The sequence below is a fragment of the Suncus etruscus genome, chromosome 9 (assembly GCF_024139225.1).
Source record: "Suncus etruscus isolate mSunEtr1 chromosome 9, mSunEtr1.pri.cur, whole genome shotgun sequence".
NCBI classification, from domain to species: domain Eukaryota; kingdom Metazoa; phylum Chordata; class Mammalia; order Eulipotyphla; family Soricidae; genus Suncus; species Suncus etruscus.
This window is the reverse complement of record NC_064856.1, coordinates 101581266-101596204: the sequence shown is the minus strand read 5'-3', so window position 1 is coordinate 101596204 and position 14939 is coordinate 101581266. Positions and strand designations below refer to the sequence as shown.

The 14939-nt window shown below is 46.5% G+C and overlaps 2 protein-coding genes and 1 pseudogene across 2 annotated transcripts in view; 2 read left to right on the top strand and 1 right to left on the bottom strand.

Annotated features, from left to right (window-relative positions):
* SSRP1 (structure specific recognition protein 1) overlaps positions 1 to 14939 on the top strand; it is a 1220984-nt gene that overhangs the window by 666353 nt on the left and 539692 nt on the right. The window lies entirely within an intron of this gene.
* On the bottom strand, positions 1498 to 1949 carry LOC126017894 (10 kDa heat shock protein, mitochondrial-like; annotated as a pseudogene).
* TIMM10 (translocase of inner mitochondrial membrane 10) overlaps positions 7872 to 14939 on the top strand; it is a 322347-nt gene continuing 315279 nt past the window's right edge. Inside the window, exon 1 of the mRNA XM_049779961.1 lies at positions 7872 to 7881. The gene's annotated coding sequence lies outside the window, so the exon portion shown is untranslated. The remainder of the gene's footprint in view (positions 7882 to 14939) is intronic.

Sequence of the window (14939 nt, the reverse complement as noted above, 5' to 3'; positions counted from 1 at the left end):
CCAGGAGTAATTCCTGAGTGAGAACCAGGAACAACCTGACAACCTGACAACCATCAAGTGTGGCCCAAAAACAAACAACAAAAACTTTAACTTATGCAAGTAAATGTACTATTATAAACTTGGACAATTTAATCTTTCTGAATTTCAGTTCTCTTAATTAAAAAACAAAGATGATTATATATCTTTTGCTAGAGCTTTTTCAAGAATTAAAATATCCAGAGGCCAGAGCAATAGCATGGCAGTAGCACAGCAGGTAGGGTGTTTGCCTTGCATGAGGCTGACCCAGGTTCAATTCCTTGTATCCCAGATAGACTCCCAGCCTATCAGAAGTGATTTCTGCAGAGCTAGGAGTAAACCCTGAATACTTCCAGTGTGGCCAAAAAACAAACTAACAAACAAGAACAAAAGTGGAGCCAGAGCAATAGCTAGCACAGTGGATAAAATGTTTGCCTTGCATTTGGCTAAGCTGGGTTAGATCCCCAGCTTCCCATTTAGTCTTAAACCTTTCATGAGTAATTTCTGAGTGCAGAGTAACCCCTGCGTACTCTCAGATGTGGCCTAAAAGCCAAAAAGAAAGAAAAAATAATTAAAATATCCATAAGAGGGGCCGGGCGGTGGCGCTGGAGGTAAGGTGCCTGCCTTGCCTGCGCTAGCCTAGGACAGACTGCGGTTCGATTCCCCGGCGTCCCATATGGTCCCCCCAAGAAGCCAGGAGCAACTTCTGAGCGCATAGCCAGGAGTAACCCCTGAGCGTCACAGGGTGTGGCCCAAAAACCAAAAAAAAAAAAAAAAAATATCCATAAGGTTCTTAAAATAATGTATTTTGTTAGAGTGATAGTACAGTAAATAGGGTGCTTGCTTTTCACACAGCCAACCCAGATTCAACCACCCCCCATACACCACCCCCCAAAGTTCTGCCAAGAGTGATCCCTGAGTAGAGCCAAGAGTAAGCCCTGAGCACCTCCAGGTATTTACCTCAAATAAAAACAAAACTTGTTTACTAAACATTACTAAATGAATTCTTTTTTTAATATTTTATTGAAACCATTGTGATTTACAAAGTTCTTCATAGTTGGGATATAGTTCAGACATACAATGTTTCAGGGCCAATCCCATCACCAGTGTCGACCTCACTCCACCAATGTTCCCAGGGTGCATCCCATAGCCACCATCTCTGCCCCCTCCAACCTGCCAGCATGACAATTTAAGGGTTTTTTGTTGTTGTTGTTTTGGGTTTGTTTTTGTTTTGCTTTTTTGGGCCACACCCAGTGACGATCAGGGGTTACTCCTGGCTATGCACTCAGAAATCGCTCCTGGCTTGGGGGACCATATGGGATGTCAGGGGATCGAACCATAGTATCCTAGGTTAGCACGCGCAAGGCAGAGGCCCTACTCACTTGCGCCAACACTTCAGACCCACAATTTAAGTTTTGATTGTTAAAGTTTGAGTCTTTTGATTTCACTGTTGTTGATTGGCTTAGATATTTAGTTCTGTCCTTTTTTTTGGATAGCATTAGTTTATTATAAAAGAGACACGGAAATTATTTCCACAATGAAAGATTTCAGTACTTCAGTAGAATGGGCAGCTTCATTGGATGCCATTTCAAGTGTGCTGTTTTCAGTCTACATACTTCCCAAGAATGTCCCCATCTCTAAACAAGATATAATTCTTGTCATCTATAACCACTTTGGTGCCTACATATTCTGGTAGAAGAACTTTGTCTCCAACTTTTACACTAACAGGTTCAATCTCTCCACTCTTCCCTTTGGAGCCCAATCCAACAGCAACCACTGTTGCTTGCAACACCTTGCTTTGAGATTTTTCTGGAAGCATAATGCTTCCTTTGGTTAAAGTCTCAGCCGCGCTCCTTTCACTAATCCATGGTCAAAGAGCAGAATAAATTTTCTAAAGGCCTGTCCTGCCATGATGCCGACTGCAACTCTGCGCCCTAAGCTCAGTTCTGTCCTTTTTGTTTGTTTGTTGTTTTTTGTTTTTTTTGTTTTTGTTTTTGTTTTTGGGCCACACCCATTTGACGCTCAGGGGTTACTCCTGGCTATGTGCTCAGAAATCGCCCCTGGCTTGGGGGGACCATATGGGACGCCGGGGGATCGAACCGCGGTCCATCCTACGCTAGCGCTTGCAGGGCAGACACCTTACCTCTAGCGCCACCTTCCCGGCCCCCAGTTCTGTCCTTTTTTAACACCACCTATACACCTGAGACCTCTCGTCCCTGTCCTCCATCCTCTCATATTGGTGTTTCTCCTCCTCCACTCATTTTCTTTCCTTCTCCTCGCTATACTTCGGGGCCAAGATTAAGTGAGTTAACACTGGTATGTAGCCTACCCCAAAATCTTTAATGGCCCAATAATAGCAAGAGTAATGAAGTGTCTCTATAAGGACCACTTTACACTCATTATCTCTAACTTCTAAGAATATACTATCAAGAGAATATAATTACATCTTACATAAAAGGAAATCAAGGCTAAGATATATCTAGAAAGTTGAATAAGTTCATTCACTATGAAGTGAGGTGTCATTGGGGCCAGAGAGATAGGATAAAAGATAGGGTATTTGTCTTGCATGCTGCTGACCCATGTTGGATCCCTGGCATTCCATAGTACCCCTTTCAAGAGTGATTCTTGAGTACAAAGCCAGAAGTGACCCCTGAATACCGCTGTCATACCCCCCAGAAAAGAAAAAAGTGAGGTGTCATATAGTACAGAGATTAAGGCACATGCTTTGTATGTAGATAACTACAGTTTAATATCCAGTATGACCCTAAACATTTCCAGTTGCAGCCTTGGAGACACCTAAGTACCATCAGGGTGGCCTGGGTAATCCCTAACACTGCAGAGCAGCACTACATCCTTGCATGAACCACCAGCCCAGAAGCTAAGTTTTCATTGAAGGGGCCCCTAGACCTCCTAAAACTGCTTGGAAGTGAGCCCCTCATCAATTTGACTACAAAGTTCACTGTTCTTTCTATTACTTTACATTGTTGTCAAAATAAAGGCCAGATTTCTCCTCTTTTCTCAAGGTACAACATTGATTCATTTAATACATTAAAGAAACATTAACCTTATTCTGATCTTTATTTAATCTGGAATTCCACTTTTCCCTTAGCGTGAATATGCCTTTCAAATAGGCTATGTTAGTCATTATCTAGCCCATTCTGTATAGACTATAGTCTCACAGACACTCATTTGTTCTAAAGAGGCAAATAAAGAACTTCTCTCAGAATTGCTGCAATGCCAATTTAATAGGCAGAGCTAGGAATAGCCCCTGACTACCACCACAGTGTGGCCTCAAAACAAACAACAAGCAAAAATGACTTTTTTTTTTCTTTTTTGGGTCACACCTGGCAGCTCGCAGGGATTACTCTTGGCTCTTTGCTCAGAAAATCAACCCTGGCAAGCACAGGGGACCATATGGGATGCCGGGATTCGAACCACTGCCCTTCTGCATGAAAGGCAAATGCCTTACCTCCATGCTATCTCTCCAGCCCCCCAAAATGATCTTCTATTACTTTACCACATTTACTTTTTTTTGGTTTTAGTTTGGTTTGGTGCCATACACAGTGGTACTGGGGGAAGAAGGACCAGAGGTAGAATGGGTTCATTCATATGCAAGCTAAGCACTTTACCCCTGTACTATCTCTCTGGCCCCTCTACTTTATATCTCTACTTTGTCCTTCTTGGTCCTTGCAAAGTTAGAAACGACAGGGTCAGAAACATGGAAACAAAAGCACTTGGACACAACTTGATTCTATCAGTTCCAATCCAGATTCCCTTATATCTTGCATCACATGTGCTTCAAATCCCCAGTAGCATAAAAGGTCCCCCGCTCCAAACACTGTCAAAGGTCACTCCTGAACAGAGAGCTAGGCAAAGTCTCTGAGCTCTTCTTGGTGTTTCCCAAACTTCTCTACTTCTCCGCCCCCCCCCAAAAAAAAATGGCTGCCAAAAGAGAACAATCAGCGCAAGCAACATCTTGGTTTTAGATCAAAGCCATATTCCTGAATATTGTACAATTTTTTTCTTTAAACTTTATTGATAGGTTGATTGGTTGTTGGGCCACACTCAGCGGTGTTCAGGGATCATTTCTGTCTCTGCACTCAGATATCACCCCCGGCAGGCTGGGGGACCATATGGGATGCTGAGAATCGAACCAGGTCCCTCCCAGGTCAGCCGCACGCAAGGGAAATGCCCCACCATTGTGCTATCCCTTCAGCCCCAATTGTACAATTTTCTAGAAATGATCACCACAAACAACTTGCAAGTATTCATGTTTGTGTCTTCCTTTTCCACCACCATAAGACACGTTCCATAAAGACAGGAGAGTGTCTTTCTAGTTGACTGTGTATCACAGGGCTCCACCCTTAATATCTTATATTTACCAACAGATGAATGAAAGAATGAAGTCTTTTGCTTTATTAGTTACTTAATCCCAAATTAGTAATTTCACATAAAGTTGTAAATTACATTCAAATCATTACACCAATCAAAAAAAGATAACTTGGGGCTGGAGTAAAAACACAGCTGGTAGTGTTTGCCTTGCATGAGGCCGACCTGAGTTAGATCCCTGATATCCCATAGGTCCCCCGAGTCTGCCAGGAGTAATTTCTGAGTGAGAGCCAGGAGTAAACCCTGAGCACAGCTGCTTCATGTGGTAAAAAAAAAAAAAAAAAAAAGGCAACTTGGTGGTGAAAAGTTATGTAAATTTATTTAAAACATCACCATATAATGGGCTGGAGTGGTGGAGCTAGTGGTGAGGCATATGCCTTGCAAGCACTAACCTAGGACGTACTGTGGTTTGATCCCAGGGCAACCCATATGGTCCCCCAAGCCAAGAGCAATTTCTGAGTGCATAGGCAGGAGTAACCCTGAGGCTCACCAGGTATGGCCCAAAAACCAAACCAAAACAAAACAAAACAAAACAAAAAATCTCCAAATAAAGCCTCACAACCATGAATACTCACTGAAGGAAAACTGTTTATATTTGGTTACTAGAAAATAAAGACTACACACTAGGGAGATTGTTCAAATGATAAAGTACTTGTCTAGCACTTGTGAGGCCCAAGTTCATCCTTGGAACCACATGCCCCCCAGCCCTTACTGCCAGGTGTGTGACCCCTATAAAATAAAATTTTAAAATGGGTTTTTTTGTTTGTTTGTTTTGGGGCCACACCCAACCGTGCTCAGGGGTTACCCCTGGCTTAGTGCTCAGAAATCGCTCCTGGCGGGCACTGGGGACCATATGGGATGCCAGGATTCGAACCACCGTAGGTCCTGGGTTGGCTGCTTGCAAGGCAAATGCCCTTCCACCATGCTATCTCTCCGGCCCTAAATTTTAAAATGTTTTGTCTTGTTTTGTTTTGTTTTTGGGTGATACCCGGTGATGCTCAGGAGTTAGTCCTGGCTATAGGCTCAGGAATTGTTCCTGGCCGGGGGACCATATGAAATGCCGGGGATCAAATCCAGGTCTGTCCTGGGTCAGCCACGTGCAAGGCAAACGCCCTACCGCTGCGCTATCGCTCCAGCCCCTAAAATGTTTTTAAATGAAAAAGAAAATCGAGTCAGGAAATCACTGAAGTGGTAGAGTACAAACTTTGCATGTGGAAGGCTCTGAATTCAGCCCTAGAAACAATACCAGAAAAATGTGACATTTGGCAAGCATGTGGTTAGTACCAAGGCAACCCTGAACAAGCACTTCAACTATAACTTGTGTGTCTCAACTGTGGGGACAACCTTGGCAAGCATTCCTTTTTTTTTTTTTTTTTTTTGGAGTGACATGCTCTCTGGGACCACATTCTTTTATGGTAATCACAAAGGTATCAACTGGGGTGCCAAGAATCTCAGGACCCTCCCATCCCTTTCTTGTTAAAAATGCCAAATAGGGGCCGGGCGGTGGCGCTCGAGGTAAGGTGCCTGCCTTACCTGCGCTAGCCTAGGAGACGGACCGCGGTTCGATCCCCCGGCGTCCCATATGGTCCCCCAAGCCAGGAGCGACTTCTGAGCGCATAGCCAGGAGTAACCCCTGAGCGTCACCGGGTGTGGCCCAAAAATCAAAAAAAAAAAAAAAATGCCAAATAGCAGAGCTGTTGGGGTCACCTCAAAGCTTGTTACTGGCACCAGGATTTGAACTCCTGGCCTTGTACCTGCTAGGTAAGTGCTTTAAATAACTCAGCTCTCGGGCCGGAGAGATAGCACAGCGGTGTTTGCCTTGCAAGCAGCCGATCCAGGACCAAAGGTGGTTGGTTCGAATCCCGGTGTCCCATATGGTCCCCCGTGCCTGCCAGGAGCTATTTCTGAGCTGACAGCCAGGAGTAATCCCTGAGCACCGCCGGGTGTGACCCAAAAACCAAAAAAAAAAAAAAAAAAAACTCAGCTCTCCTCCAGGTCTTCTTTCCTTTTCTGAATAGAACTAATAATACATACTATTGATACATGCTTGTTTTTACAACTAAATGTAAGTTCTTGGATCTGGACTGATAGTATAGCTGATAGGGTGCTTGCCTTGCACACAGTCAAAGATCTGGTCTTAATCCCCAGCATCCCACATAGTCCCCCCAAGCCCATTAGGAGTGAATCCTGAGAACAGGGCCTAATCCTAAAGTAACCCCTGTGCACTGCCAGATATGCCCGATATGCCCCTCAAATAGATAAATACTTAAATAATAAAACCTCAGATGGGTTGTGGTCCCTAAACATAGAGCAAAGAGTATGTCTTGAGCACTGCAAAGTGTGGCCCAACCCCCTCCAAAAAATACTATGAAAAGATGAAAGAGTGGGGCCAGAGAGATAGCTTGGAGGTAGAGTGTTTGCCTTGTATGCAGAAGGACGGTGGTTCAAATCCCGGCATCCCATATGGTACCCCGAGTCTGCCAGGAGCGATTTCTGAGCACAGAGCCAGGAGTAACCCCTGAGTGCAGCCGGGTGTGGACCCCCCCCCAAAAAAAAAGGTGAAAGAGTAAGGAAGAGTTGAAAAATATGGGGCCGGAGAGATAGCATGGAGGTAAAGCGTTTGCCTTACATGCATAAGGTCATCGGTTCGAATCCCGGCGTCCCATATGGTCCCCCGTGCCTGCCAGGAGCAATTTCTGAGCATGAAGCCAGGAGTAACCCCTGAGCACTGCCGGGTGTGACCCAAAAAAAAAAATCACAAAAAAAAAAAAACAAAAAAAAACGAAAAATAAATATATATATTTTTTGAAAAATAAATATATTTTAAAAAGAAATATTACATTCTCATGTGGGGCTCAATATTCTGCTTTGATGGTTCTAACTCTAAAACTATAAAGGCTAAGGAGAGGAAATTAAGATTTTCAACTCCAAACTACTACTGACTAGGACCACAGATGTGGCGTAGCAGCAAAGCGTTGGCATCTGTGCAGAAGACGTGGGTTTGATTCCCATCAATGCACCAATAAATGAAACTAAGTGAAATGAAAATAACACTTCTGTGCATTCAAAAGAAAGCACTTTTGTTTGCTCCTCTCTACCCTCTGGTGGCTACATATTACTACTCAAAGTTTATTATTTTTTGTCATTGGTAGGTTATCGTTATTTTGAGAAAGAGAGAGTGAAAGAGAGAGAGAGTATGTATGTGTGTCTGTCTGTCTGTCTGTCTATGTGCTGGTTTTGAGGGCCACAACCGGTGATGCTCAGGGGTTAGTTATTCCTGCCTCTGCACTCATTCCTAACAAAACTGGGGAACCATATGCTAAGCAGAGGATCCAACCCAGGTCTGTTGCATGCAAGGCCAGCATCCTCTGTACTATACATAGTTCTGACCCCTTTATCATTCTTTTTAGGTATTGAACTAATGAGAGCAAAGTAAAACGATGCTAAGATTGGAAGGCAGTGCAGAGGGCTGAGGTTAAAGTTTTGCACGGGAGTCTCAGTTCTATTCTGCACCCTCAGATTCCATGGGCCCTGAGCACATTTAATAACCCCTGGGAGGATCCTCCTCCCATTCTCCCCCCACCGCACCATGCTGGGAGCTGAAGACCAAAACCAAAAAGAGAAAAAAATAGTGCTGAATTAAAACAAATAAAGAAAATCAAGCTGAGTCCTCCCTACTTGGTAAAAAAAAAAAAAAAGTAATCCATTCCTAATAAAAACATATTCATAAATGAAGTGTTCTCTTTACCACCCCCAAGTTAACCACACTGGCACCTCACCTGCCCGATCTGGTTTCCAGCAGGCAGGAACAGGTGCCACAAGCACCTTCTGTCGTGTGTGTGTGTGTGTGTGTGTGTGTGTGTGTGTGTGTGTGTGTGTGTGTGTGTGTTTCAGTATTTCTGTGTTGTTTGGCTTGCCTACTGATGTGTGCACTCGCACGTGTGTGCTGCTGACAACATCTAAAAAATCTGGGTTCCTTCTGCCTTCTTTCTTGCTAAGTTTTCTGTCCTTTCACTAATTGCTTCGTCTTCCAAATATAACAACTACAGCTGAAAATGCCTTTTCTGTTTCCTTTTTTCTATCGTGAGGCCAGAGGTACCTGGGGCGAGCGCAAAGATTACCCTACGGGGCACCCCACCTCTAAAAAAGCCGGCCACTTTCAGGCTGTTCTGAAAAGGCGTTCAATCAGGTAGAAAGAGGGGCGCAGTCTTTGGCCTCTAAAGCCCAGTATCCCCCAACACCACCAGGTGTCACTCTCTCTCTCGAGCACGGGGCCAGAAGAGCTTTTCCCTTTGCAGAACCTCGGGGTGTTGTGTATGTAAACATTTTATGGGATTATTATGTTACTGACCCTACCCTGATCGGTGATTGTGCCCTACCCTAGGGTGTGACCTGGCATTCTGCTTCCACCCTAGGGTGGTACCTGATTCTGCTCCCACCATTGGGTGGTACCTGACTCTGGGGCTTTGGGCTGGAACTGATGCTGAGGCTTTGGACTTCAGTCTAGTCCACCGAATAAAGCTGATATTTCCACAAGCCTGACTGTCTGCGAGCTGTTTACCCGCTGGCTGAACAGGGTGGCAGACTCGTGCTCCGAGCTGGAGGGGAAAGACCTCATCCTCCATCCCTCCATCAGTCAACCTCTTCAGGGCTGACTTGCAACACGGGGTGTCGCCCAACAAACACCCTGCCCTTCCACCATGAGGTTCAAGTTGCACAGAAGTGCCTTGGGAGGCACCAAACTACTCACCCCTTTCTGAGTCTCCCCTTCCTCTCCTGCCTCACTTGCTCCCCGCAGTGGCTGCTCCGGGTCACTTCTCCAGGTAGCCACTTAGTGACTTAAAAGGACCTTCAAGTTCAAGTTCGTCCCAAGCCGGAAGTTGTGAGCAATTCAGCCTAGGGTTGGGGGGGGGGACCGCACCCCAGCCAAGACCCAGGGCCTCCGGCAGGTGCTGCCAGTTGCCCAGACTGCCAATTGCTTGGTTTGGCACTTCCCCAAGTTCTAATCTGCACCTTGTTAGCCTGTTTCCCAGGTCACCTGGAAGAGTAGCTGTTCTCAAGGCACAGAGGCCTGAAAGATAGCACAGCAGTAGGGCGTTTGCCTTGCATGCAATCAACACAGGACGGACGGTGGTTCGAATCCCGGCATCCCATATGGTCCCCGAGCCTGCCAGGGGTGATTTCTGAGCACAGAGCCAGGAGGAATCCCTGATGTGACCCAAAAACCAAAAAAAGAAAAAAAGAAAAAAACCAACAAGTCACAGACAGTCACTCAGCTTGGGAAGGACACCAGGGGGGCCACACTGGGGTCATCAGGAAAGATGCTCAAGGCCCTTGGGTCCCTGAGGTAGCTTGAGATTTGGAGTGGAAACTATAAAAAAAAATCCTAAATGCCCATGATGGCTCCACCTCTTCTAAACTCCAAGATCTTGTTCGCACCTGTCTTCAGAAAACCCTAAAAGATGAGGAGCTCGGCCATGGACCCCCACCACCCCAAAAACATCCTCCAATATGCCTGAAGCATGCAGGGCCAGAGAACCATTTGCAGCTGCTGCCAAGAAAGATGGAGACGGGCGGGGAGAGATAGCACAGCGGCGTTTGCCTTGCAAGCAGCCGATCCAGGACCAAAGGCGGTTGGTTCGAATCCCGGTGTCCCATATGGTCCCCCGTGCCTGCCAGGAGCTATTTCTGAGCAGACAGCCAGGAGTGACCCCTGAGCAATGCCGGGTGTGGCCCAAAAACCAAAAGAAAAAAGAAAAAAGAAAAAAAAGAAAGAAAGATGGAGACGAACAGGAGAGAAAAGGAATAAGAAAAGAAAAAGAGGAAAAAGGAAAAAGAAAAGAAAAATAAGGAAAATGAAAAGAAAAAGAAGGGCCAGAGCAGTGGCGCAAGCGGTAAGGCGTCTTGCCTTGCATGCAATAACCTAAGATGGACTATGGTTCTATCTCAGGCTTCCCATAGGGTCCCCCAAGCCAGGAGTGATTTCTGAGCACAGAGCCAGCTGTAACCCCTGAGGGGCACCAAGCAGGGCCCCAAACAAACAAGCAACAACTAAAATAAACAAAACACAAAAATAAACAAAAATCAAAGAAACAGAAGAATAAGGAAAAAAAAATGGGGATGCCCCGCCAGGAGGGCCTTGGAGCAGAGAAAGTGAAGAGAAAAAAAAAAAACCCATCACTTTCCAGGGGAGGTAAGTAGCTTGCCATGAGTGGCCAAACTTCTCTCCCAAGTTCCTCTCCCAGGCCCACCGGCCCCTTACAGCTGCGAGATTTGGCCCTCGAGCCTCCAAATCCCTCGAGACTTCAATGAAGGCCTTCGAGACCCGATCCGGCCTCCCGAGCAGACGCTCCGCCGCCTCTGATTGGCTGAGCGGGAGCGCCTTAGCCAATGGGATCGCGCCCTGAGATGGACGTCAGCCCCTAAGGCGAGGGCGGAAGTAGGACGTCGAGGCCCGCGACGACGGCGCACGCACGCACGCACGCGGGTTCTCTTCTGAGCGCGAGGCCAGACAGACAGACACACAGACGGCGGCGCGGGCCCGCAGGCCGCCTTCACCCTCGCTCTCCCCCGTGGCCCCCCATTGCATGAGGTTGTTGGCGGGGCCGAGGATACCGAGGTGGGGGTTCGCTGCAAAAGCCTGTGTTGTGCGACCGGAAGGAGCAGGAACTCCCCCCACTAAACCCCTCCCCCCCCCCGCTTCTTTCCCAGAAGCCTTTGCGCACCAAGTGGCTCTTGCTAAGGACTTGGGCCCTGGACCAGCCCAGAGACTTTCTTCCAGGTGCTTTCACCAGTGCAGTAATGTTCTCCAAAGTCCTGATTTTTCTCTTCAATCGTATTTTTTTTTCAAACCTCCCCCCAACTCCCTAGCTTTTCACCCTATCCCCCGAACCCCCAACTTTTGGATCAGGATTGCAAGGCCCTTGATCAACTAGTGCCTTTGCTGCTTTGTTTACTTTGGCCCCAGGCGTGAACCTGGAGGCTGGACACCCCTAATCCCCCCCCCCCCCACTTCTGGATCAGGACCCCAAGGCCCTTCCTTGAGCAACCAGGGTTGTTGCTTTTTTAGTTTATTCGGCCTCCACCCAAGCTTGAGGCTAGATGGAGAGTGGGGGGAAAGGTAGGGCTGAAGCGAGGATCCGAGATAATATTAAGAAGGGGGACCCCAAAAGCAGTTTCTCCTGCAGGGTTGGGCCTAGTGGGGAGCTTGGGTTAATAAGGTGGGTGGGCTGGAGTCTTTCTTTCACCAGAATGCAGTTTGGGCCCTTGCAATAGTTGCTATCCGTCACTCTGTGTGCCGAGATGGGGATCAAGCCCATCTCTTTTTGTTTGTTTGTTTTTGTTTTGGGGCCCATACTCGGCAATGCTCAGGGGCTACTCCTGGCTCTCATTTTGGTTTTACTTGGGGGAACCATATGGGATTCTGGGGATCATACACGGTATGTACCTTACCTGTTGTATTGTCTCTCTGGTCCCCAAGCTCATCCTTTCTTAATAGGCCTTTCCACTCTTTTTCTCTCTGGATAGTTGGAATATTCGGGATCCTGAGTGCCACCTGAAAGGAAAAACACCTGTTGGAAAAGGAACGCCATCTGTGCAGTGAGTGTGAAGGTTTTCCTGTAAAAAGTAGATGGAGAGGCTGGATTGGCGAGGAGCGGGAAGGTCTCTGTCTTGCCAGTGCTAGCCTAGGACGGACTGTAGTTCAATCCCCCAGCGTCCCATATGGTCCCCCAAGCCAGGAGTGATTTCTGAGCGCATAGCCAGGAGTAATACTGAAAGTCACCGGATGTGGCCCCAAAAAACAAACAAACAAAGTAAATGGAAACTTAGTAAGCTTCAAGGCAGAATAGTCTGTTTGTTTGGGGTAGGGAAAGGATACTTAAGTATTGCTGCTTCATCCCTAGTTAAACAAACAGACTTGGGGGTAAGGGAGTTGGCCAGAGCAATAGCACAGCAGTTAGGGTGTTTGCCTTACACACAGCCCAATCGAATTCGATCCTGGCATCCCATATGATTCCTGAAGCTTGCCAGGAGTGATCCCTGAGTGTTGCCAGGTGTGGCTCAAAAACCAAACCCCCCAAAACCAAGACATCTACTGGGGTGCGGGGGTGTTGATGTCAGTGTGCAAGATCTACTCCTAGTAGACTTGGAGCAAGAATTCTGTGTAGTACCAGGAATCAAACCCAGTCCCCAGTCTTTGGCTGCATAGTAGGCAAGCACCTTACCTGATGTACTATTTCTCTGGCTCCTCAATTTTTTGTTTGTTTTGAGGCCATATCCACAGGTCTTCAGGGGTTACTCCTGGCACCACACTCAGAAATCACTCCTGGCAATTCTTGGGGGAAATAAATGGGGCGTTAAGGATCAAACCCAGGTTGGCTGCTTACTCAGTAAAATACTTTACCTGCTGTGCTTTTGCTCTGGCCCTCTCAATTTATTTTTTATTTTGGTTTTGGACCACACTGTGCTGTGCTCAATACTTATTTCTGGCTCTGTGTTCAGGAATCTCTTCTGGTAGAACTTGGTAGACCCTATGTTAGTGCCAGGAATCAAAGCTAATAATAGACCTCCAGAAGAATCTCCAGGTCAGCTTCTTTGACGGTTTTCAGGCAGGATCTGACATCCCAGTGTTCTGAGAGAACGTCCAACCAAGCTTTTCTTTACTGGCACCCTCTGCTGGTTAGTGTGATAGAGCAGGTTCAAGAGAAAGGTTTTGTGCAACTAACTTAAGAGAATTTTATAACAGCTATTGCTTCTTTAAGTGTGAAATTGAGGATTTATTTTTGTTGTTGTTTTTTGTTTTTGGGTCACACCTGCCAGCGCTCAGGGATTACTCCTGGCTCTATGCTCAGAAATCACCCCTGGCAGGCACAGGGGATCATATAGGATGCCGGGATTCGAACCACCGTCCTGTATGAAAGGCAAACGCCTTAACCTCCATGCTATCTCTCCGGCCCCGAAATTGAGGATTTTACCCTTGAAATTCACAGTGGACTCAGAAAAGAGGTGAATAATTAGCCTTGTAGGAGTGGAATCTCAACAGTAACATGAAAAAAAAAAAAAAAAAAACCATAAAGATAATAACAGCTACCACTTTGGGTATGGGTGAGTGCCAGGCAATCTTACCTGAGTTGACTCTTGATTTTTGTTTTGTTTTGTTTTGGCTCTTACTCAGTACTCAGGCCTTAAGCCTCGATCTGAGCTCAGGAATCACTCCTGGCAAGGCTCAGAGGATCATATGTGATTCCAGGGATTGAACGTGGGTTGGCCACATGCAAGGCAAGTGTACCTCTCTACCTGCTATACTGACACTTCAGCTCCTGAATTAATTTAATATTTATAACACCTCTGTGGGGCTGGACATAAGGGACCTTCCTTGCATATGACCATAGTGGCTGTGACACTTAAGTCCCTAATACTATATATGGTATTTGAGATGAATTGAATATGTCCCAAAATGAATAAATAAGTGGTAATAGTTAGGTCTGGAGTGATGGCACAGTGCTAGTGCGTTTGCCTTGCATGCAGACAACTCAGTAGAGGCCTGGGTTTGATCCCTGGCATCCCCGAGCCTGGCAGGAGCAATTTCTGAGCGCAGAGCCAGGAGTAACCTCTGAGCACCACCGGTGTGACCCAAAAACAAAACAAAAAACAAATAAATGAGAATTAGGCCCATAGAGATATATATCTAATAAATAGCATACAAGGCACTTAACCTTACACACAACCAATCCAGGTTCAATCCCTGGTACCTGATATATACATCCCTAGACTCACTAGGAATGATCCCTAAGAGTAGAACCAAGAATTAGGCCCTAAGCAAGCCAGGTGTGGGTACCCTTCACACAAAATAATAAACAACCAGGGATTTAAGAGAGATGATACTGCAAGGAACGCACTTGCCTTGCACATGGCTGGCCTAGATTTAATCCCTGACAGCACATTTGGGCCCCTGTCTCCCATCAGGAGTGATTCCCTTAGCTTAGAACCAGGAGTAAACTTTGAGCAGTCTGAGTGTTGCCTGAAAAAAAAAAAAAACTCAAAAGAAAACCTAAGTAGTAAAAACAGCCCTATGAGGGGCCGGAGAGATAGCACAGCAGTAGGCCTTTTGCCTTGCATGCAGCCAACCTGGGACAGACCTGGGTTCGATTCCCAGCATCCCATATGGTCCCCTGAGCCTACCAGGAGTGATCTCTGAGTGCAGAGATAGAAGTAATCCCAGGTGTGACCCAAAAACCAAAAACCAAAAACCAAAACAAAAAACCAGCCCTATGGGGGGTGGTGCGATAGCACAGCGGTAGGGCGTTTACTTTGCACTTGCATGAGACCAACCCAGGACAGACCTGGGTTCGATCTCTGGCATTCCATATGGTCCCCCAGTCTGCCAGGAGCAATTTCTGAGTGCAGAGCTAGGAATAGCCCCTGAGTGCCGCATCCAGGTGTGGCCCAAAAACAAAAAACAAAACAAAACAAAAATCACCCAAGATTGGAACATTTTTGGGGCCGGAGAGATAGCAGAGTGGTAGGGTGTTTGC